Source organism: Eubalaena glacialis, chromosome 5, assembly GCF_028564815.1.
Source record: "Eubalaena glacialis isolate mEubGla1 chromosome 5, mEubGla1.1.hap2.+ XY, whole genome shotgun sequence".
Taxonomy (NCBI): domain Eukaryota; kingdom Metazoa; phylum Chordata; class Mammalia; order Artiodactyla; family Balaenidae; genus Eubalaena; species Eubalaena glacialis.
Genome location: NC_083720.1, coordinates 101378382 through 101403062, shown reverse-complemented (window position 1 = coordinate 101403062; position 24681 = coordinate 101378382). Strand labels below are relative to the sequence as shown.

The window sequence follows — 24681 nt, the reverse complement described above, 5'->3', positions numbered from 1 at the left end:
CATGAGTATTTAAACACATACACATTCTTAAAATGCATACATTATCCTATATAACTACAGTACCTCTGTCCCACCTAAGAAAATGAACAATAATTCTTCTAATGCACAGTCCTGACTCAAAATTATCCATGTGTTTTTTTTAAGTGTATAAAGAAAAAAGTGGTAAAACATTATTAGTAGTTGAATCTAGATGATGAACATATGGTTATTCACTGTACTACTCCTTCAAATTTTCTGTATATTTTGAAATTTTTCATAATAAAGTTGTAAGAAAAAGAACAAAAAACCTAGGATGTTTTTCCCCAGATAACTCTTCTCTCCCTTGCCATTCAACAACCCCACCAGCACCACAGAGAATTATTATTTTACAAGAACAACAATGTTGCTGATTATCCAGACTCACAACTTCCCCAAAGGCAACATAAGTCTCTTACCACAGAAAATGTTTATGGTATCTTAGATACCTTATGCTCCAATATCCCGACACACACAAGCACTTCATGTTTATGAAAGACTGGGCTTTAGTAGTGTTTACTTCTATCAAGTTTATTTCCCTAGGGAATGGAAGGAAATGAGAGGAATGGATAAAATTACACATGGTCTTTCTGTATTGTGTATATCATCAGACATCATGCTAGTCAACAAGACAGAAGAAATACTAAGCTGTTCAGCAACTTCTGGTTCCAACCATTGCCAACGAAAGCAATGTCACTTGAAACTATCTTCAAGTTAAGTGGAACAGACACTTATTTGGCTGTGGGATTTGAGCCAATGACCACTGGCCTGTGATACATCAGAGTTTCGTTACTCTAGGTTAAGGCAATGACTCCAGAAGTTTCTTTTTTAAAAGTGAAAACATCCCTAAAAAGAATTACTAACTTAAATTCGTGCCAAAGTTATTGTATCTGTTTGTTCTATCTACTACAAGGCAATGAAAGAATAAATCAGTTACATTTGATCGGGTGGAGAACAAAAGGAGAGGGAGTTGAAAAGTGAAAAGGCAAGAGCACAACATTCATACAACCCTGACAATATATAAAGCATTGCTAAGCACATTACCTTATTTAGTTCTCATAACATTATGAGGCAATTTAACTGTTATTCCCATTCTACAGATGAGGAATAAACTAAACACTGAGAAAGAAGGTAAGCAGCTAGTCCAATTACACAACACTGATAAGATGAAGCCAGAGGGGTTTTTTTTTCTCATACATCTCACATTCTACTGATTTTTATATCCACACCTGTCTTTGTTATGCCAGAAGAAAAGTCTACGTAGGATCTGGGAATAACATTAAAATTTAGAAGGAACAAAAAATTGGGATAATCAAGACGAAACAATGCCCCCCCCAACTCCCCAGAGTTTTCTTCTTGATAGAACCTTACTTTATAAGCAGTATTCCTTATACAGAAGAGGCTCGTAGGTCAAAACCATGTTTGATTTGGACTGCACAGTGCCTCAGAAGATCGGTATATTTCAGATGACAATCTAGATTTTTCAGTTTCTCTTGAAAAACTTGGAAATAAGGAAAGAGAGGGTCCTCATTCCTATGTGACATCAATCAGGTGGAGCTGTCCGCTGCCATCCCCTTTACACTGGGCATGTGCTCTGCAGTTCATCACAGCTCCCTCTATTCTTGAAGTTTCAGTGATCCACTGGCCCACTTTACTCTTTTACGTTATCTGCCTGGCCTGTGTAGGCATCTGAGTTTGCAACCCGACAACAGGAACTTCTAAAAATTTATCCACCACAGTATTTGTACCTATTATACTTATTCAACGCCTCTCCCTTCAACTGGGTTGTAAGCTCTGTAAGGACAGAGACTATGTAACACCTCACTTATCCCAGTATCATCAATGCCTACCACCTTGCCTGGCACTCAAATATTTATTGAGTGAATGACTTAACATTAATAAACTGGTTCTGCTGGTAGTACTTTAATTCACAAACTACAATTACTACTTTGATCTTCCGTGAATAAAATGCAATTAACCTCTGATTCACCATTTTCCCTTGGTGCTGACTATATTTTTTCCCCCATGTTTTTTTAACATCTTTATTGGAGTATAATTGCTTTACAATGTTGTGTTAGTTTCTGCGGTATAACAAAGTGAATCAGCTATATGTATAAATATATCCCCATATCCCCTCCCTGACTATACTTTTCACACACAATACAAAATCGGAAAACAGAATTTCACTTCTTTACCACGTAAATCATTCATTCATTCATTCAACAACATATATTAACTGTTCACAAGGTGCCAAGCACTGTTCTAGGTGCTAGAAACAAAACTAACTATATGGAATTCAGAGAAACCCTTGCCCTTTGTGAGCTTACATCCTAGAGAGACTGAAACAAGATATACAAGTAAAATATGCACTATATAGAAGATAATGATATATTCTGAAGAGAAAAAAATTAAAGTGGGGATGGATCGTAGACTGGAAAATTGTGTTGGGTGTAGGGATGAGGTTGAAATGCTTAATCTGGATGCTAGATGCCTAGGGAAGGCCTGAGGTGACTCTGAGTAAAGATGGAAAGTGAGGGAATGAGGGCAAGTGCATTCCAGGTAGATAAAAGAGGGTGTGCAAAGGCCCTAAGGCAGGAGCCTGCTGATATGTCTGAAGAACAGCAAAGGGACCAGAAAGCCTCGAGCAGAATGAGCAAAGGAGAGTATAATAGAAAAAGAGGGCAAATGGTGAAAAGGGAGCCAGATCAGGCAGGCTCTTACATATGGATAAGGGTAAAGACTTTGCCTTTTGCTCTAAGTAAAACGGAAAGCCAATGGATGGTTCTGAGCAGGAGTGACATAACTGGATTCATATTTTAATATGACCACTCTGTCTACTGTGCGGGGAACAGAGTGAAGGCAGGCAACATTAGAGGTAGGGAAGTCAGTTAGTAGGCTACTGCAATAATTCTGTTGAAAGATGACAGTGGTTTTGACCAGGGCAGTAGGAATAGTGAGAAATGAAAACATTCTAGATATATTTTTTAGAGAGAGCTGACAGGATTTCTTGACAACACTGGATGTGAGAAAAATGCGAGCTAAAAATGACTTCAAGGGTTTTGGTCTGAGACACTGGAAAGATGAGGTCACCATTAACTGAGATGGAGAAGACTGTGCTGGAAAACAATTTAACATGGGTCTCTCGCATTTCTGCCCATCTTGCAAGCAGGGCACTGACTGCCTTTGTTGTGGACTATCTTTTCAGGACTGTCTGCATAGTGAACAGCCTTAGAAGACAGAGCCAGTGTATCCCTCAAGAGCAAAGGGAAGGTTCGCTTACTGCCCAGCATAATAAAGATAACATCTGCCCCCATCTCCCCTGGAGCAAACTTAATGCCCATTATAAAAGACTGTGGTTCCGTAAACTCAGGGTTCCTCTCCTGTAATACAGTACAATCCACTACATGTACAGGCATCACATGGCCCTTTCATGTTGCCCTTTGGGAACTGAGACTCTGGGAAGTGGAGCAAACACACTGATACTCTGGCTATAGCTATTACTGTAATAAAATCCTTTGTCTCATGTTTTCTGCCACCATCTATGAAACTATGGCAGGCTAACTCCTCAGCTTAACAAGTAGGGTAAATCTCAAAATCTTAACAGTTCTTGACAGACAACAGGGAGGGTTTGGAACAGAATATCAAGTGCACAGTTTGGGACATGTTGAGTTAGAGATGCCTGTTGGACATTCAATTGGAGATGTGGAAATGGCAATTAGATTTCCAAGTATAAAGTCCAGAAAAGTGATCAAAGTGAAAGAGATATATTTAAGAGCTATGCTTATTTATACCTGAATTCTTAATACATCTATCATTAGTTATAGCCATGAGGAGGATAGTTGTGTTCCTGAATCCTAAAAAAAATTTCCCAGAAAAAAGAATGATTATTTAAAAGTAAAACCTCATTATACTTGTCATCAAGGATGTTCTAAAATCAATAATTTTTATATGCTCTTGGTGGATGTGGAAATTAGTAAAATATTTCCACCATAACCATACTTTAAGATTATATATCATATATGAAGAGCCTTAAAAATATCCATACTCTTCTTCTCATGATTTTATTTTACAGAATTTTACCATAAAGAAATTATTAGTGAAGATACAGAAACCTATATTTCCAGCAACATGCAAATAATTATGTAAATATGTCACATAGGATGGCATTTTGTGCAAGCATTAAAAATGCTTAAAAAAACGCTAATATAATTTTAAACATATAATAGACTACAGTGGGCCCTCCGTATCCACGGCTTCCACATTGCAGATTCAACCAACCACGGATTGAAAGCATTTCCCCCCTTCCAAAAAAAATTCCAGAAAGTTCCAAAAGGCAAAACTTGAATTTGCCACATGCTGGCAACTATTTACATAGCATTTACATTGTACTTACAACTATTCACATAGCATTCACATTGTATTAGATATTATAAGTAATCTAGAGATGACTTAAAGTATACAAGATGTACGTAGGTTATATGCAAATGTTACCTCATTTTATATAAGGGACTTGAGCATCCTCAGATTTTGGTGTCTCCAAGAGGTCCTGGAAACAATCCCCTGTGGATACCAAAGGACGACTGTATATACAGAGCAATCTCAGTTGACTTCAGGTACAGCTTCATTCAGGACACAGAGTCTCTTGTCTTTCAACTAATACAATTCCTTTTTCAGTACACTAAGCTGAGATGTATTCAACTGCAAACTTTTGTTTGCAGTTAAGAGAGTCCAAGACGGGCATCGCATATATTAGCAGCTGGATCAAGCCTTAGAGGCTAGCCCTCATTTGTATGATTACTTCTATAGGAATACAAATATCATGTATTTCTCATTAACTGAGAACCATATAAAATGTTTCCAAGGTAGAAGCTTACAAACAAAAATCAATAATTCAGAATTATGATACTCCTATGTTTTGGGTATTAGGTAACAATAAGATAAAGTGGGCTAATATAGGTAGTTACCTATAATACTTAAAATGTCACTTTAGGATCCAGCTTATGCAAAAGAAATTATATATTTGCATGTATAGACATTATATGCCCAGAGACTCAAAATATAAATATTGTCACCAAAGTTACTGACATTAATTTTCCACATCATTGCTAAAATTTAACACAGTTCTCTAACACTTCTGTTTGAAACAGACTTCAGAGACGGTCATAAATTCTTTTCGATAACTACAATGTGGGAAATTTCCCACTTCTTGAGACTGACAGAATTTCAAAAGCATTACAAGTTGTCCCTAACCAAGTCAACTAAATTGAGATAAAGGTTTTGATGGGTTTCAACGTTTTGGGGGAAAAAAAACAGTATGTGGAAGCCAGTACATGAAAGGTCAATAAATTAACCTGTGTAATTATAAAATGGTCCTAAAATTTCTTAAATGACTTCCAAAACATGTTATAAGAAAATTCCTTTATCAACGGAAAATATTAAGCTTCTTGATAGAGATTACTTGGCAAAAACACTCATTTATTTGTAATTTTTTTCAAAAAGATCAAACTACTTATATATATATACCAATTTTTTAAACTATTTTTATAAAGTTCAGAAAGAAAAAAGTTCCTACTGTGTTTAAAATTAACTAGCTTTATACCTGTCATCTCCTGATCTTATTTCACATGTATATATGAAATTCTAATAAAATAGATTTGTTTTCACCTGCAAATATCTAACAATACATAACCACAGCTTTATAATTCTATATAATATTAATAATTAAGTGCATAATGATTATGTACTACATGATTAGCAGAAAGTGGGTTTTAGAAACATACTTAGTCAAGTATTTACTATTTTACTCTTTCTAGGCCTGTCTCATTTGTAAAATTATGTTGACAGTTATAGATAATCTCCAGGGATTCTTCAACTCTCAGGAACTAGAGATTAAAAGCAGTCTCAAATATCCCACAATCTTATAGGAAATATGGATAAACAAAGTATCATAACAAGTGGAATAAAAGAGCTATATTCAAAGCATATGGAAACAAAAAAAGTTGTAGTATATGGAGAAAAATCAGAAAGGTTGTCACTAAAGAAGTAATATATGAGCTGAATGTTGAAGATGTATAGTAGTTCCCAAACAGGTAAAGTAAAGCCTGGGGGAAAAAACAAGTGTAAAAGTATCAGAGGTGGGACACTTCCAAAATAGAAAATTAAGGACCTTCAAAAATCTGTTCCTCCATAAAAGCAATAAGAACACTGGCAAAAATTGTCAAAACCTCTATTTTCACAACTCTGGAAATTACACAAAGACTTGCAATAATTCAAGAAAAATGACAATCTCAGTAAAAACAGTGAGCTTTGTGACATCTTAACTTGTCCTATTATCATTCTCTCCCAGCTCCACAGTAGTCTTGAAAAGATAAAGCTCACAACCACAGTAACTGCAGCTCTGCAGACAATGGAAGAAATAAAACAGGTTTAGACTTACCAAAAAGCCCAAGACTCATCACTATTAGACCTGTCAGGTAGCTCCCTGGAAAAGCTCCATTCTCAGGGTTTGTCTTTATTTAACTCGACTCATAACTCACACTGCAAAAAGCTCTATCACTCAAGTGGTTGGTGAACACAATCAGCAACAATTCTATAACACTGCAGCTGTCTTAGGCAGTGACACAAGGTGGGGATAACAAGAAGTTCACCAAAATAATTTACATAGAAAAATAAGAAACAAGATATCTATAGGGGGCTTTGAAAAGCTATGACACAGTCCTGGGAACTGAGAAGGCCACACACACATACAGAGTAAAATGGCATGCCCAGGGCAGAACTGAGAAGGCCCTAGCCTCTCATCTCTGGCTGACATTGAGGTTCTGCAAAAGAAGGAAAGGCAGGATAAGCACAGTTGTAAACTGCATCAGAGAACTGAATTCCTGTCAACACACACATAAAGCCCCTTGGCAAAAGCTGGAAGACTTACTGATGCCAGGTGTTTAACAAAATATGTCTTATCACTAGCTGACGACTAACCTAACTGAGCAGAGACTTCAAGGGCATTAAAAAAAAAAAAAGAAAAAATTCAGACTTTACAGAATCACTCCAGCAAAGTCACTAAACAAAAAACAACAACAATAAATCCTGGGGAGTGGAGGAATCTGGTTTCCAGAATTGCCATATTATGTTATTTAAAATGCCCAGTTTTCAACAAAAATCTATCAGCCATGAAAAGAAATAGAAAATTATGGTCCATATAGAAGGGGAAAAAAAGCAGTCAAGAGAAACCACCTCTGAGGAAATCCAGATGTTGGACATACTAGACAAATACTTTAAGCCAGCTATTACAAATACATTGAAAGGACTAATGAAAACCATGTCTAGAGAACTAAAGAAATGTACAAAAATCATGTCTCCAAGTAGAGGCTATCAATAAAGAGTCAGAAATTACTTAAAAAAAAAAAAAAAAAAACTTTAGATTCAAAGACACGAACAGGCTGAAAGTGAAAGAATGGTAACATATATGCCATACAAATGTTTGTAACCAAACAACAAGCCAGAATAGTTATACTAACACCAGGTAAATTAGGCTTTAAAACAAAAATAGTTATCAGACACAAGGAAGGGCATTTTATAACAAGAAAAGGGTCAATTTATCAGAAAAATACAATAATTATAAACATACGTATACTTTAAAACAAAACCCCAAAACACATGAAGCAAAAACTGACAGAAATGAAGAAAGAAATAGATGTTTAAACAATAGTAGTTGGAGAATTAAAACTCCCACGTTCAATAATGGATAGAATAAGTAGGCAGAAGGTCAACAAGAAAATAAGACTTGAACACTATTCACCAACTGGACCTAGAAGACATTTATGGATCCACACTCCCCTCAGCAATAGTAGAAAGCACATTTACCAAGTACATATGGAACATTCTACAGAATAGAAAATATGTTAGAGCATTAAAAAAAAAAAAATTTTTAAAGATTAAAATCATACAAAGTATGTTCTTCAACCACAATGGAATAAAACTGGAAATCAAATACAAAAATAAATTTGAGAAATTTCACTTATAAATAACCAATGGACCAAAGAAGGAATCACAAGGGAAATGAGAAAATACTTCAAAATGAATGAAAATGAAAAAAAAACAGCATACCAAAACCTAGGAAATGCAGTTAAAGTAATTCTTGGAGGAGAACTTATAGCTGTAAACAACTGCATCGAAAAAGGATGAGAGATCTCAAATCAATAACCTAACTCCCCAGGTTAAAATCTAGAAAAGGTGGACATGTTATACTCAAGGCAGAAAGAAGGAAATAATAAAAATTAGAGTAAAAATAAATTAACTAGAGAATAGAAAAACTAATAGAGGAAATCAACAAAACCAAATTTTTTTCATGTGTTTGTTGAATGAACAAGAATGAAGAAAAAGAAAGAAAAACGGAGATGGAGAAATCAGGTTCCCTGACTTCAAACTATACTACAAAGCTACAGTAATCAAGACAGTATGGTACTGGCACAAAAACAGAAATATAGATCAATGGAACAGGATAGAAAGCCCAGAGCTAAACCCATGCACCTATGATCACATAATCTATGACAAAGTAGGCAAGAATATACAATGGAGAAAAGACAGTCTCTTCGATAAGTGGTGCTGGGAAAACTGGACAGCTACATGTAAAAGAATGAAATTAGAACACTCCCTAACACCATACACAAAAATAAACTCAAAATGGATTAAAGACCTAAATGTAAGGCCAGAGAAAACTCTTAGAGGAAAACATAGGCAGAACACTCTTTGACGTAAATCGCAGCAATATCTTTTTTGACTCACCTCCTGAAGTAATGAAAATAAAAACAAAAATAAACAAATGGGATCTAATTAAACTTAAAAGCTTTTGCACAGCAAAGGAAACCATAAACAAGACAAAAAGACAACTCTCAGAATGGGAGAAAATATTTGCAAACGAAGCAACTGACAAGGGATTAATCTCCAAATTAAACAGCTCATGCAGCTCAATATCAAAAAAACAAACAACCCAATCCAAAAATGGGCAAAAGAGCTATACAGACATTTTTGCAAAGATGCTCAACATCACTAATTATTAGAGAAAAGGAAATCGAAACTGCAATGAGGTATCACCTCACACCGGTCAGAACGGCCATCATCAAAAAAATCTACAAACAATAAATGCTGGAGAGGGTGTGGAGAAAAAGGAACCCTCTTGCACTGTTGGTGGGAATGTAAACTGATACAGCCACTATGGAGAACAGTATGGAGGTTCCTTAAAAAACTAAAAATAGAATACCTTATGACCCAGCAATCCCACTACTGGACACATAAAACCAGGGAAAACCATAATTCAAAAAGAGACATGCACCCCAATGTTCACTGCAACACTATTTACAATAGCCAGACATGGAAGCAACCTAAATGTCCATCAACAGAAGAATGGATAAAGAAAATGTGGTACATATATACAATGGAATATTACTCAGCCATAAAATGGAATGAAATCGTGTCATTTGCAGAGATGTGGATGGACCTAGAGACTGTTATACAGAGTGAAGTAAGTCAGAAAGAGAAAAACAAATATCGTATATCGCTTATATGTGGAATCTAGAAAAATGGTACAGATGAACATATTTGCAAAGCAGAAATAGAGACACAGATGTATGGCTATGGGGGCAGGGGGGGGCGAGGATGAGTTGGGACATTGGAATTGACATATATACGCTACTATGTATAAAATAGATAACTATGAGAACCTACTGTATAGCACAGGGAACTCTACTCAATGCTCTATGGTGACCTAAATGGGAAAGAAATCCAAAAAAGAGGGGATATATGTATACATATAGCTGATTCACTTTGCTGTACAGCAGAAATTAACACATTGTAAGGCTACCATACTCCAATAAAAAATAATAAAAACAAACAAAAAAGAATAAAGAAGAGATACTACTATCAACATCACATAAATAAAAAGAATTATAAGGGAAACAATTTTATGTCAACAAATTACATAACCTAGATGAAATCAATACATTTCTATAAAGATACAAATTACCAAACTGACTCAAGAAGAAATAGAAGATTTAAATAAACCTGTAGCAAATAAAGATATTGCATTAGTAATCAAAACACGTCCAACCAAAAAAAGCCCAAGACCAAATGACTTCACTAGTGAATTGTATCAAATGTTTAAAGATGAATTAACACCAATCCTTCACAAACTCTTCTAAAAAGCAAGAGGAGGAAACACTTTTTAATGCATTCTATTAAACCAATCACATTGCGAGAAATTACAGGCCAATGTCCCTATACTACAAACGTGAAAATTCTCAACAAAATAATAGCAAACCAAATCCAGAAACATATTTTAAAAAAAGAGTATACATTGTGACCAAGTGGGATTTACCCCAGGAGTGCACAAGGTTGGTTTAACATATATAAAAATCAATCACATAATAAAACATATTAATAGAATAAAAAAGCACATGATCATCTCAATAAAAACAGAAAAACGTTTGAAAAAGTCCACCACTTTCATGATAACAGTGCTCAACAAACCAGGAATAGAAGGGAACTTTCTCAGTGTGATAAAGGGCATCTACCAAAACATCATACTCAATGGTGAAAGACTGAAAACTTTCCCCATGCAATCAGCAACAAGACAAGAATCTCTGCTCTTTCCACTTCTATTCAGTACTGTGCAGGAGAGTCTACCCAGGGTAATTTAGGTAAGAAAAATAAATAAAAGAACATTCAAATTGAAAAGAAGTAAAAATATGTATTTGTAAATGACAATCTTGTACATAGAAAAGCCTGAAAAATCCACACAAAAAGGAGCTAATAAACAAGTTCAGCAGGTTACACAATACAAGATCATTATTGCAAAATCAATTGTATTTCTATACACCAGCAATGAACAATCTGAGAAAGAAATTAAGAAAACAATTCTATTGATAAGAGCATCAATAATCTTAAAAAAACAGTCATAAATTTAACAAAAGAGATGAACGACTTGTATACTGAAAACTCCAAAACATCACTGAAAGAAATTAAAGATCTAAATAAGTATAAAAGCATCCCTCATTCATGGATTGGAAGAATGAACTGTTAAGACAGTAATATTCCCCAAGTACTCCCCAAATCCCCACTTTAAAAAAATAAATAAACTCCCAATATCTCTATCAAATCCTTTTTTCTCTTTCTTTTTTTTTTTTTTTTTGCAGAACTAGACAAGCTGATCCTAAAATTTATATAGAATTTATATAGAAACTCAAGGGACTCAAAATAGCAAAACAATCTTGAAAAGAAAAAAGTTGGAGGACTCACACTTTCCAATTTCAAACTACCTACAAAGCTAGAGCAATCAATATAAGGACAGACATATAGCTCAATGGAACAGAATTGAGAGTCCAAAATAAGCCCATACATTTATGGTCAATTGATATCCAACAAGAATGACAACACAATGAGAAAAGAAGTCTTTTCAACAAATGGTGCTAGGACAACTGGATATTCACATGTAAATGAATTAAGTCGGATGGACCTCTACCTCACACCATATACAAAAGTTAACTCAAAATGGATGAAAGACCTAAACATAGAGCTAAAATTATATAACTCAGAAGAAAATGTAGGTGTAAATCATCATGACCTTTCATTAGGCAATGGTTTTTTTAACACATGACACCAAAAGTATAATCAACCAAAGAAAAAAAAATTGGAATTTACCAAAATTTTAAACTTTTGTGCTTCAAAGAACGCTATTAAGAGAGTAAAAAGACAAAGACAGCTGCACTGTTAATAAAATATTCAATTTGAAACCCTAAAAAAAGTGAAAAGATAATCCAAAGAACAGGAGAAGATATTTAGAAATCCTTTATCTGATAAAAATCTAGTATCCAGAATCTATGAAGAACTCTTACCACTGAACAAGAAAAGACTAAGAATCCAATTTTTTAAAGAGCAAAAGATTTTAATAGAAATTTCTCCAAAGAATATATATAAATGACCAATAAACACATGAAAAGATGCCCAGCATCATTAATCATTAGGGAAATGCAAATCAAAACCATAATGAGATACCTCTTCACACCCACTAGGATGGCTATAATCAAAAAGACAGACAATGTATTGGTGAGGATGTAGAGAAACTGGAAACCCTCATAAATTTCAAGAGAATATAAAATGGTACAGCCACTGTGGAAAACTTTGGCAGTCCCTCAAGAAGTTAAACATGGAGTTACCATATGACCCAGTAACTCTATTCCTGAAAATATACCCAGAAGAACATTCACAAAAAACTTGTACACAAATGTTCATAACAGCATTATTTATGATAGCCAAAAAGTGGAAACAACCCATACGTCCATCAACTGATGGACAAATAAAATGTAGTATTACCCAAATAATGTAATATGACTCAATCATAAAAATGAATGACATAGGATACATGCTAAAACATAGATGAAATTTGAAAATATACTAAGTGAAAGAAGTCAGACAAAAAGGCCACATATTATTCCATTTACATGAAATGCCCAGAATAGGCAAATCCATAAAGAAAGGAAACAGACTGCTGACTGCAAGGGTTTGGGGCAAGGATGGAAAAATGTGAAGGGATTGCTAATGAGTACAGGGCTTCTTCTGGATTGATGAAAACGGTCTATAGAATTAGATAGTGGTGGTAGTTCAAATACGCTAAATACAGACGGTCCCCGACTTACTATGGTTCAACTTATGACTTTATGATGCTGCAAAAGCAACAGGAATTCAGGAAAAACCATACTTCAGATTTTGAACTTTGATCTTTTCCCGAGCTAGGGTTATACAATAGGACATTCTTTTGTGATGCTGGGCAACAGCAGCGAGTCACAGCTCCCAGTCAGCCCAATGATCACGAGAGCGAACAACTGAAACACTTCCAACCATTCTGTTTCTCATTTTCTGTACAGTATTCAATAAATTACATGAGACATTCAACACTTTATTATAAAATAGGTTTTGTGTTAGATGTTTCTGCCCAACTGTAAGTGGGCAGATGTAATATAAATGTTCTGAGCATGTTTAAGGTTAAGGTAGGCTAAGCTATGATGTTTGGTAGGTTAGGTGTATTAAATGTGCTTTCAACTTATGATATTTTCAACTTACAATGGATTTACTGGGACACAGCCTCGTTGTAAGTCGAGGAAGATCTGTATACTAAAATATACTAAAAATCATTAAATTCTACACTTTAAATTGAATTCTATGATATGTAAATTATATCTCAATAAAGCTTTTATTTTAAAAATCAGAGTATGTCCAAGGAATTACAATTAGCTCCTTATAGCTGAAGCACAGGTCCCAAACTATGAAGTTATGGGAGATGAGGCATGGTAAAGAGTCTGAAATAATTCTAACCATGGAAGATCACTGCTAAGATCATTGTGCTAAGATGCCTGAACTCTGTCCTGCATAAGATAAAGAAACCACAGAAGAATTTTAAGCAAAGGTTTATATTCATCAGATTTGCATTAGAAAGTAATTCTCTAGTAATTGTATTCCTATACAGGAGCAACCAAGAGAAAATAGAAAAAATATAAATATATCATTTATGATAGCAACAATATCACCAACAAAAACACCAAGGAATAAATCAAACAGAAGATGTATGAGAGATGTACGAGGTAAATTATAAAACGTTAATAAAAGACAAAGAAAACTTAAATAAGTGGAGTTTTCTATATCTATATGTTTATCAAAAAGAAGGCTCCATGTTACAAAGTTTTCAATTTCTCATAGATTATTTGATAAATTCAATGTCATTTAAATAAAAATCTTAATAGTTTTTCATGGAATTGCGTATGCTGATTCTAAGGCTCACATGGAAGTGCAAAGAATTAATAAGAATAGCTAACAATTTTTTAAAGAAATAAGATAAAGGAATGGGGTTAGTCACGTTACCAATTATCAAGATTATAAACTCTGATAAGATAATATAATGGCATAAGAACCACAGAATAAGAGAAAACTCAGAAACAAATCGACTTATATATGAAAGTTATTTTTAAAATTGATAAATGACATCAGAAACATTGCATCTATATCATTGGGAAAAGGATAGTCAATTAGATCTTTACCCCATAACACATCAAACATAAATTTGATGACAAAGATATAAATATTAAAAAATTAAACACTAAAAGTTTTAAAAGGAAAAGGTATGTATGACTTTGAGGTAGGGAAGAATTTCTTACATTAGATATTTTAAAAACTCAAAAAGATGAAAACTAATAAATTTGACCATATTAAAATTTAAATCACAATTTTTGTTTCTAGCAACATGGGAGGGAGACTAGAGATTCATGATTCATGTACTACCTTCCTAGTACAGTAGTCCTTAAAATGCTGGATATAATAATCATAGAGGCAGATCAAGAGAATTCCTTGAAATAAAAGGAAACAAGAAGAAAGCATGAATCCATAAGCTGCATTGGAGCCAAAGGCCAACACTGAGAAAGGCAGAAGGCCACAATGGGACCACCACATAAAGCCTAGATCCACAAAGCACTTCACCCTCAATGTAAAATAGAAACCAATCCACCCTGCTAATGATGCTAAAGAGATATATGCCTCGACCTTAGCCTCAGCTCTGAATGAAGTGGGAGAGTCTCCTGAGACTTTCCAAGCAAAAGAAATTCTAAGCCAACAATTTAAAGTAGCTCAGGTGGGTATACCCAGAAGTCTAGTAGAAATAAACTCACATTTTCTCTAGAGGAAGGCACTCAGACCTCAAAAAACTCCAACCGCTGAGATTCTATGGAATATGAGCACACAACAAATATTTTCTAAAAGAAGGAAGGAAATCACTGAGCACTCAAGAAACCAGCCACCATGAACAAAAGTCAGAAGGAACAATCAAACTACACAATGAGACTTGAAAAGACTAAAAAATACTGGAATTACCAAACACAGAATATAAAATAACTATGTTCCACATATTTAAAGAAACAAAATAGGAAACTGGAAGTATAAAAAGGGATTAAGAGGTTATCAAAATTGACAGGGACAAAAAAATTGTCCAGACAATTTTATAACACCATACAAATTGAATTTCTAATATGAAAATTACAATAACTGAAAATGGTAAACAGTAGATGAAGCACACCTGAAGGAGGAAAACTGGAAGATATATCCAAATGCAACAGAGTGCTGATATATACTAAAATGTAGCACAAAGGGTCAAAGAGAGGTTATGGGAAAGAGAGATTATGAGACTCGGAGGATATGGTGAAAAGATTCAATATACGTCTGTCACCTAAGAGGCATTATTAGAAAGGATATGGTTGAGAATTCTCCGGAAGTGATGAAAGACACCAATCAGCAGATTCAGAAAACCCAAAAATACTAAAATAAAATAACAGAAAACCATACCTATACCATCACAGCAAAAGAATACAGCACCAAAGAGAAAACATCAAAGCCACCAGTGAGAAAATGCAGATTACCCACAAAGGCAATTAGAGTGACTACCAACCTCTCAATGATAAAAGCAAGGCAATGAAATGATATCTCCAAAATGCTGAAAGAAAATAACTATCTGCCTAGAATTCTGTATCAAGCAAAAGTCTTTTTAGAATGAAGATGAAGTAAAAACTTTTCAGGCTAACAAAATGACCTTTATTAAAGGAACTTTAAAGGAAGAATGTTTCAGAGTAAAGGCAGCTGAGCCTAGATGGAAAGCCTGACATACAAGAAAGAATGATAAACAAAGAGGATAACTATTAAACACTGACTAATAAAACAATAAGTGTAATGTCTAATTTGTAGATTAAAGAAAAGTGAAGATAGATGCAAAATCCTGGACAATAATATCACAAATCAGGAGGAGAGAATGGTGATGTTATATAGGAGTTAGAGTATTCTATGGTTCTCATAATATTTGTGCAGTAAATAGATACTAACTTTAGTCTTGTGTTAAACAACCGCTAAAAAATAGGGGGAATATATATATATATAAAAGTTCCAATTAATAGAGGGGAAAAAATGAAATAAAGGAAAGAGAACCTAATCAGTCAAAAAAAAAAAAGCAAAAATATAATTTTTTAAAAAGATAATAATTAGCAAGCACTGTTTGAAGAAACTGAAGAGGAGTCAAGGGCAGAAGCAGGAGACAAATTAGAAAGGTATTTCAGTATGAAGAAGAAGGTCTCAAAAGGATACAGGGAGACCATTAATAAGAGGTTAGTGAGACATTAATACACACACCCACACAGCTACTTTAAGAGTCTGGGCAAAAGATAATAAAGGTACTGACTGTATCCCTAGAAAGGAGATGACAGACTCATCTCTAGTTCCTCGCTTGGGTGACTGAGTGGCCTTCCCTTCCAATGAAGACAGAGAAGTTGTTGATTTGGTGAGAAGTTCAGGTATTTTATATTTTAATAGTTTGATATCATGTCTACAACAGAGGCAAGGAGGTGTGTACTACAGAGATAGAGATTTGGGGAATTTATGTTTGTGAATACGTTCATCACATAGAGAGACTGTGGGGGAATAAAGGACAGGTAAAACATCAACACCAGGCAAAGGAAAACGAGCTCACTGAGCACTATGGAATGTTCTAACTCCATCTTAAAATATTTTGGACAACTGCTACTACAAAAAAAAATACTAAAAGAAAATTCTTTTTTTAAAACTTCTGAAATACAATGAAAGGTTTACAAAGTTTTTAAAATATATTCATCCTCCAAAATCTTGTTTATAGTTTTAGTATGTATTAGATATTTCTTATATATAAGCAAGGCAATTCAATCTAAAGTCCATTAGCAAATGAGTTGTTTCCATTTTTTATTTTAGATATTTACTTTATAATACAAATTATATTTTTATTAAATAAAAATAGCTCTATATCAAAGTTCTGAAGACAGCTGTAATTCAAGCCTTTCCAATTTAAAACATTAACATGCAATGATCAGAGGAGTAGGAAAACCCATTTTTTTCGACACCTAGAAATTAAATTAAGCTAACTTGACACTAAACAACTTGCACCCATAACTACATTCCATAATTTGGTTCATTAAAGTAGAATTAAAATCATACATTACAGCCTATGGTTAGCAAACAAAAACCACAAAAAACTGTGTTGCTGAATGTGCATGAGGAAGTTAGGAGGCATGGTAATTCCACCTCATTCAATACAAGTAAGATAAACATTTGTTTTTAAGTCACAGAAGATATAGAGTGTACTGAACAGGATATGTTAACTCCTCCTGGCATATCCTTTATCACTACACTAGCCCTAACATGTTGATGCTTATGCAAGCACTTTGTCTAACAATCTCAAGTGTGCCAAGTAAACACAGTGCCTTCTGTAATTACTTCAGAAAGGGAGGAGGGGACTACTGAGAAAAATCGCCACACAGAGCCAAAGTATCAGCAGAGAGCCAGTATCTATTACTTCAAGGCCTGATAGCAAAACCTTGGCACAGAAAACAGATACATATTTAAACATTCTGTGTAAGCCCACTCTACAAGTTTCAAATTGGTTTATCTTGATGTTACTAAACACAAGACTCAAACTGAAAGAATAGCTTGTTTAATTCCTCCTTTTTAAAGACAGCTTGAATCTATTTCCTGATTAATTAGGCCTGTCAGGCAGAGTAGAGCATATTTTTTCTCACCAGCCTCTACCATCCCCTGGGCTTAATATTCCATTGTCTAAATCTGCATTTATCCTACTAATAGAAAACCATCCAGTATTATTACCCAACTAAGTGCTGTCCAACCACTTGGCCAGTCCCCTGGGTAAATGATGTAAATGACAGTCTGCTTTTGGCCTGAGTTGACCAGCAGGGACCTCCAACCACAACAGGGCCACTTTGAGGGCTGAGGGGGAACCATCTCGGCACACCTACAACCCATCCATGCATACTGGTATGACCGCAGCACATCAGTAAGGAAGAATTTGGTCAAACTCTCTGAGAGTCAGAAATAAGACTGGACACAGGGACTTCACTTCCCTGGTGGCGCAGTGGTTAAGAATCCTCCTGCCAACGCAGGGGACACAGGTTCGAGCCCTGGTTCGGGAGGATCCCGCATGCTGCGGAGCAACTAAGCCTGTGCGCCACAACTACTGAGCCTGCGTGCCACAACTACTGAAGCCCGCGCACCTACAGCCCGTGCTCCGCAACAAGAGAAGCCACCACAATAAGAAGCCCACGCACCACAACGAAGAGTAGCCCCCGCTCGCGGCAACTAGAGAAAGCCTGTGTGCAGCAACCAAGACCCAACGCAGCCAAAAATAAATAAATTTTTTAAAAAAAAGACTAGACACAGCCTTACAAACATTTTATGTACTTTTAATAGAAAAGTCAATCATACTGAGAGAAAAATTGTACATAAAACTCTTTAAATACACACACACACACACACACACACACACACACACACAAAATATCTGAATCAGCAGCAGAATTTCCTCCCCAAAATCAAGTATCTGTGTATAGGTTAGAAACATAAATTCTCTATATGCTTTTACTTCCCATTATTTTCATGTATATTATAAGTACCCATAGCCACTATTATCTAAGCTACTAAAACACAAAAGCTTGAATATCATTTTTAAATTGTAAAAATCACAGAAAATCAAGAAATATATTACATAGTAATTTGCCTATCTATACACTCTCTGAAATCTTGTGCAGGATTTGTATGTATGTAAATTTTCCTGAGGAAAGGATCTATATAACTTTCATTAGATTCTCAAAGAAATATGCAATCCAAAAAAAGTTATTTTTTACTACTTCTACTGGCATATGCAGCAAGCATAACTTTTTCCAAATTCTGGCCCTATATATATCCCCTATGAACTGGCTTCTAAGGGTACCTGACCTTTGTTGGCCTCACATTCCTTCTCTGTAAAAATGGAAATGGTGCTGTTGTCCTGTCCACTTAAGAACTGGTGAACACATTAAATTTGGCAATGCAGAAGAAAGTTCTCTGGACAATTAGAAGTCTCTATCAAAATATGTCAATATGTAGTAATTTGATAATGTTTATCATTGATATTTTCATCTGTTAGAATGGTCTATAAAGATATTTAAAATTTCAGACAGAACAAGTACCATTAAAAAATCAAAACAAGTTTTGTCTTAAAAGCACTGATACCCAGACTTTAGTTCTCTCATTTAGCTTGCGGATCTTTAAGACATGCAGGTTTATATTAGAATATACTTTATTTGACAGAGCATAATAGTAATTATGTGTACATTTGGTTAACAATGACTAAAGTGAAACTCTTGAGTAAAGGATTCCAGATAACCACTGCAACTTCCCTAAAAATATTGCCTACCTGAAGTAATCTGTTCAGAGACAACTGTTAGAAAGTCACACCTTTGAAAGTACACGATCACAGCTTTTCTAAGAACAAATTCTTTTCAGAGTGAAATAATTTATAGAAATGGTATAGAAAGAAAGCTAAGGAAAGAAATAAAACCAGTTATTTCCAGAAATAAAACCAGTTATTTCCTCCCCTAGTGAGTATATATATATATATATATATAAACAATATTTCTAAAAATTTTTCCCATAAACTGTAAATTACTTAATGCACTGTCCCCTTTGACCTTAAAGGACCTTCATAATAAAGATGAGAGAGACTTTGAAACAGTTTAGGCAAGTTTCTCACATGCACCCAACAGGTACTATGTCCCGTTTTTCTTTGTTTTTCAACCAAGATCTTACAAGATTTCTAGTAATTCTCACATATATGACTTCAATAAAATGGAGAGACATGCTATGTTCCTGGAAAGGAATACTCAATACTGTCAATATGCTCAATCCTAAGTTAATATGCAGTTTTTGTGTAATGCCAATCAAAATGCCAACACTGCTGAATTATACAGAGTGCTTATGAAACCTGAAGTTTTCTGGACAGTTCTCTAAACCTAGGATTAAATCTCTGGGATTTAAGTCCAGGAATCTGTTCAATAAGCACCCCAAGTAAAGTTTAAGAACTCTTACATTAGTCCTGCTATCTACTAATGATCAATCTGAAGCCCATTAACAAAGCAGACGTTCATCATGAACTGCTTTGAACACTGTGGAGGGTATTTTTTCTCTCCCTCCTAGGAGACTGGCTAAAGGAGAATGTGACCTGTGTAAATAACAGCACTGGCATCACCTAAAAGCTTGCTGGTAATGCAGAACCTCAGGCCCCACCCCAGATGTGCTGAGTCAGTAGCTGTATTTTAATAAATCCCCAAGTGATTCACATACTTATTAGAGTTTGAGAAGCAGTATATTAGAGAATGACTCCCCAAAACTACTTCTAAAAAATTAATACATTTAAAACGAACCAGCTATTCTAGTAAAGAGGAATATTCCTCTCGAACGTCCCTGCTCTAGGGAGGTCCCTAGGACACCTCATCACAACTCCCATGCGTAAGACTGTAATGAAGTCACTATCTTTGACTTCCCTTTCTGTTATTTCTAATCACATCTTTTCCCCTCCCTTATCCTTATTTTCTCTCCTACAGCAGAAAAGTCATATTTTAGAATTAATGTTTTTTTGTTTTGTTTTGTAGAACTGAAAAAGACTACATATAAACTTAGTTTTCTACTACTCTTACTGTTTTCTCCCTTTCTTACATCTCAAAACTCCTCCATTCACAAATCCGAAGCCTGGGTATTAAGTCTCAATCCTCTCTCACTGATTTCACAACTTCCTGCTCACCAGAATATCAGGCTTCAGAAGCATCAAATTTTAGCCAATTCTTATATATTGTGGTTAAATGTGTCTTTTCTTCCCAAATTCAGCATTATGCTAACCCCTCCTTGGGACTCCTTGGCCTTACAACTCTTAAGTACAAAAAACCTACACCTTCAGCTTTTCCCAGTTTCCCTCAACAACATCTTAAGACATCTTAATACTACAATTAAGTATTTAATTGTAGTTAAATTCTACAATTCTACAACCATCATCTGCTTTCTTAGCCTACCTTCAATTCTCTCTTCACCCAATCACCATATTCATGCATCTCACCCAAATTGCAATCAACTAACCATGAGACGGGGGTTCTTCCTATGTTCTTTTTTTCAACAAATTTTAGTATGTGGCTGGGCTAGCCTCTGGAAAACATGATTTTACAAGTCTACAGAGAGAGAAAGACAAAAATAAGTTATTATGTGATATTGTCATGAATGCTACGGGAAATATAACTAACATACAAAGAGTTGTAATGAAATAATTATGTTTAGAATACCCTCAATCCAGCATTCTCTTTTCACTGAAGCAGGCCCTGAAATTTCACTGTTTCAGGAAGACTTTCTTGATGAGAACAACATAAGCCAAGAATCTATTACATAACAGCGTCATGGACCTAACTCAAACTAAACATGCAACCACTTAATTCACATATCCTCCAATTCAGCGGCTTGTTTATATAATCCCGCTATGATTAGGGATTAATGGTTTGCAAGCATCCCATAACTTCATCTTTGGAATGTACTGTCACTTTAACACATGCTTAATATCTTATTTTCAACCTCTATGAATGATCAAGTTAAGAAATTCACTCATTTGATCAGATTCCAAGCATCAAATGTATGAAATCCCTGACTTAGCAGTGGACTGTGTTCTGACAGCTCCTAAGACTACTCTTTGGGTTTCAGAATATTTTTCCCACAGCAACAATCCTACATGTGATAATTAAGTTCTCAGGTCAACCTGCAGTCTAGTACTAATAGTACTATATAATACCTAGTGTCTCGCTAAAAAAAAAAGACATTTCTGTGGGACGGTTCATTCAAGGTTCCAACTTGAGCAGCCAAGACTACATCTCACCAAAACCCAAGCACCACAGGTTTCACCCAGCCATTCAAAGTGTGAGAAAGGGATTCCCCCAGATCCAAGCCACGAGCAGTGCCCAAGTAACTACAAGCAGTAACTCAGGCAAGTTGTCTACACATTCTACAACACATTCCTAACTTTTCTTTGGTCACATGTCCATTTGAGAATATGATGAGAGTCATAAGCCCTCGCCTAAGAAAAATGCACATGGATGTCTGTGAACCCCAGATGAAGAAACCCAACTGCAAAGTGTAGGGTCCACACGTTGAACTGTACATCATTACAGACCAGTACTGTCCAACGTATGTCCAATATAGTGAGAGCCACATATGTAATTTTAAATTTTCTAGTAGCTACATTCATTAAAAAGGTAAAAACCAGTGAATTTTAGTAATACATTTTATTTAACCAAAAATACCCAAAATACGATTATTTCAACATGCAATCAACATAAAATTAGTGAGATCTTTTATGTTCTTTTTTTTTTTTTTTTTTTCACATTCAGGCTCTGAAATCCCATGTGTATTTTACATTTATGGTACATTTTAATTCAGACTAGCCATATTTCAAGTAGCAGTCACATGTGGCTCGTGGCTACTGTATTACACAGTTTTGCTAGACCATACAATGTATACCCAACAATTCTCAAGCCCTTTGGGCTCAGGATCCCTTTGCAGTCTTAAAAATTATGGAAGACCCCAGAGAGCTTTTGTTTATGTGGGTTATACCAATCTGCATTTACCAGATTAGAAATTAAAACAGAATTTTTTAATGTTTATTAATTCATTGAAAATAATAATAAAAATATTACCCATCAATATAGATGACATTTTGTTAAAAATAGCCGTATTTTTCGAAACAAAAATTTAGAAAGGAGAATGGCAATGCTTTACATTTTGGCAAAGCTCTTTAATATTTGCCTTGATAGAAGACTGCTGGATTCTCATACCTGCTTCTGCGGTAGATCTTCTGTGATGTGGTTTTGGCTGAATGAAGCATATGAAGAAAATCTAGCCTCACACATACATGAAGAGGGAAAGATAAAAGGCTACCTTAATAGTCTTTTCCAATAACTATGGATATTCTTCTCTGCTACTGTAGCAAAACATAACAGTTAGTGGTTTCTTAAAGGTCACTGCAACATGGTATCTAAAACCACATCACTGAATTTTTTGCACTGTTACATTAGAAGCCAATGGTTGATCTTGTATTTGTAACGTCATGTATTTGGAAAATACCAGTTCACCAAATTTCCCATTACCCTTTTTTAAAAATCATATTTGTTAATATTATCACCTATCTCCTCAGAAAAGCCTTTAAGTGATGGGAAGCTGTCAAGTTCACAATGGCAGATATAAGTTTTCCAAAATTCTAATTTTCTTTTGAAAGCTCAAACCCTATCATTAAAAACAGTTGTTTTCCGTGCAGTGACAGGCTCACTTAATTGAGAAAATGTCTGCCAAATACACAAATCTAAATAAATAACCATAGTTTGTCAGTCATTCTTGCAAATAAACAGTCTTCCATGAAAAAAGCAGCAGGTTCAGGACACAACTCAAACAATCACCTAAGTGCTTTTCCTCAATTACACCACTATACTTCATTATACAGCAAGTGCTTTATGTATACTTCCCATTTCTTCACATATGAAAAAGATGCGTACTTACAAATGACCAGTAATAACCACATGAAAAGATGTTCAACATCACTTATCTTTAGGAAAATGCAAATCAAAACTGCAATGATACACCACTTCACATCCACTTGGATGGCCATTATAAAATTTAAAAAAGAAAATAGCAAGTGTTGGTGAGGATGAGGAGAAATCAGAACCCTTGTACACTGCTAGTGGGAATTTAAAATGGTGTAGCCACAATGAAAACAGTATGGCAGTTCCTCAAAGAATTAAACATAGAATTTTTCACATACTAATCCAGCAATTCTGCTTCTGGGTATATACCAAAAAGAAATGAAAGCAAGGACTTGAGCAGATATTTGTACACTTATATTCATAGCAGCATTATTCACAATAGCCAAAAACAACCGAAATGTGTCCACCGATGGATGACTAAACAAAATGCGATATATACATACAATGGAATATTACTCGGATTTAAAAAAGAAATTCTGATACATGCTACAATATGGATGAATCTTGAAGACATTATGCTAAATGAAATAAGCCAATCACAAATGGACAAATACTGTAAGATTCCAATTATATGAGGTACTTAGAATAGTCAAATTCAGAAGGACAGAAAGTAGAATAGTGCTTACCAGGGGCTGGTGAAAAGGAGGAATGAGGAGTTAGTGATTAATGGATACACAGTTTCAATTTGGGAAAATGAAGAAGTTCTGGAGATGGATAGTGGTGATGGTGGCATAACAATGTGAATATACTTAATGCCATTGAACTGTAAACTTAAAAATGGTTAAAATGGTAAATTTTGTTATGTGTATTTTACCACAAGCAGGGAAAAAAAAAAAAGACATGGACTCAAGAGCCAAGATTGAGAAAAGACTTTTTACTGCTTCATAAGGACGTTCTTAAGAAAAACTGGCTTTAAAACAACAACAACAACAAATGAGTGCATGTGACAGTGAAGAATACAATGACTACTAATACATTTTGGTGCCAACTGTGTAGATTTGTCTTAAAGCAGCTTTAACCACCACCACTGCTTTTGAACCATCAGTGCAAATGCCAGTACAGTGTGAAAGGCAATTACGTCTTAGAAGTATCATGAAAATAATTTGGACCTGATAGACCCCCTCAAAGGGTCTTGGGGATCCCTCCCCCTGGGGCCCACAAACCACACTTTGAGAACCATTACTGAAGCCTATTTTTTCAGAAAAGTCAATGACAGAAAGAA

At 35.0% G+C, this 24681-nt stretch overlaps 1 protein-coding gene across 3 annotated transcripts in view; it reads right to left on the bottom strand.

The window, feature by feature from the left end:
* Window positions 1-24681, bottom strand: part of BMP2K (BMP2 inducible kinase) — a 120343-nt gene that overhangs the window by 81796 nt on the left and 13866 nt on the right. Inside the window, exon 1 of one of the 3 annotated variants that reach the window (XM_061192406.1) lies at window positions 21022-21073. The exons of the other annotated variants lie outside the window; for them this stretch is intronic. The gene's annotated coding sequence lies outside the window, so the exon portion shown is untranslated. Of the gene's footprint in view, window positions 1-21021; window positions 21074-24681 lie in introns of those variants that run through there. 3 annotated transcript variants of the gene reach the window in all.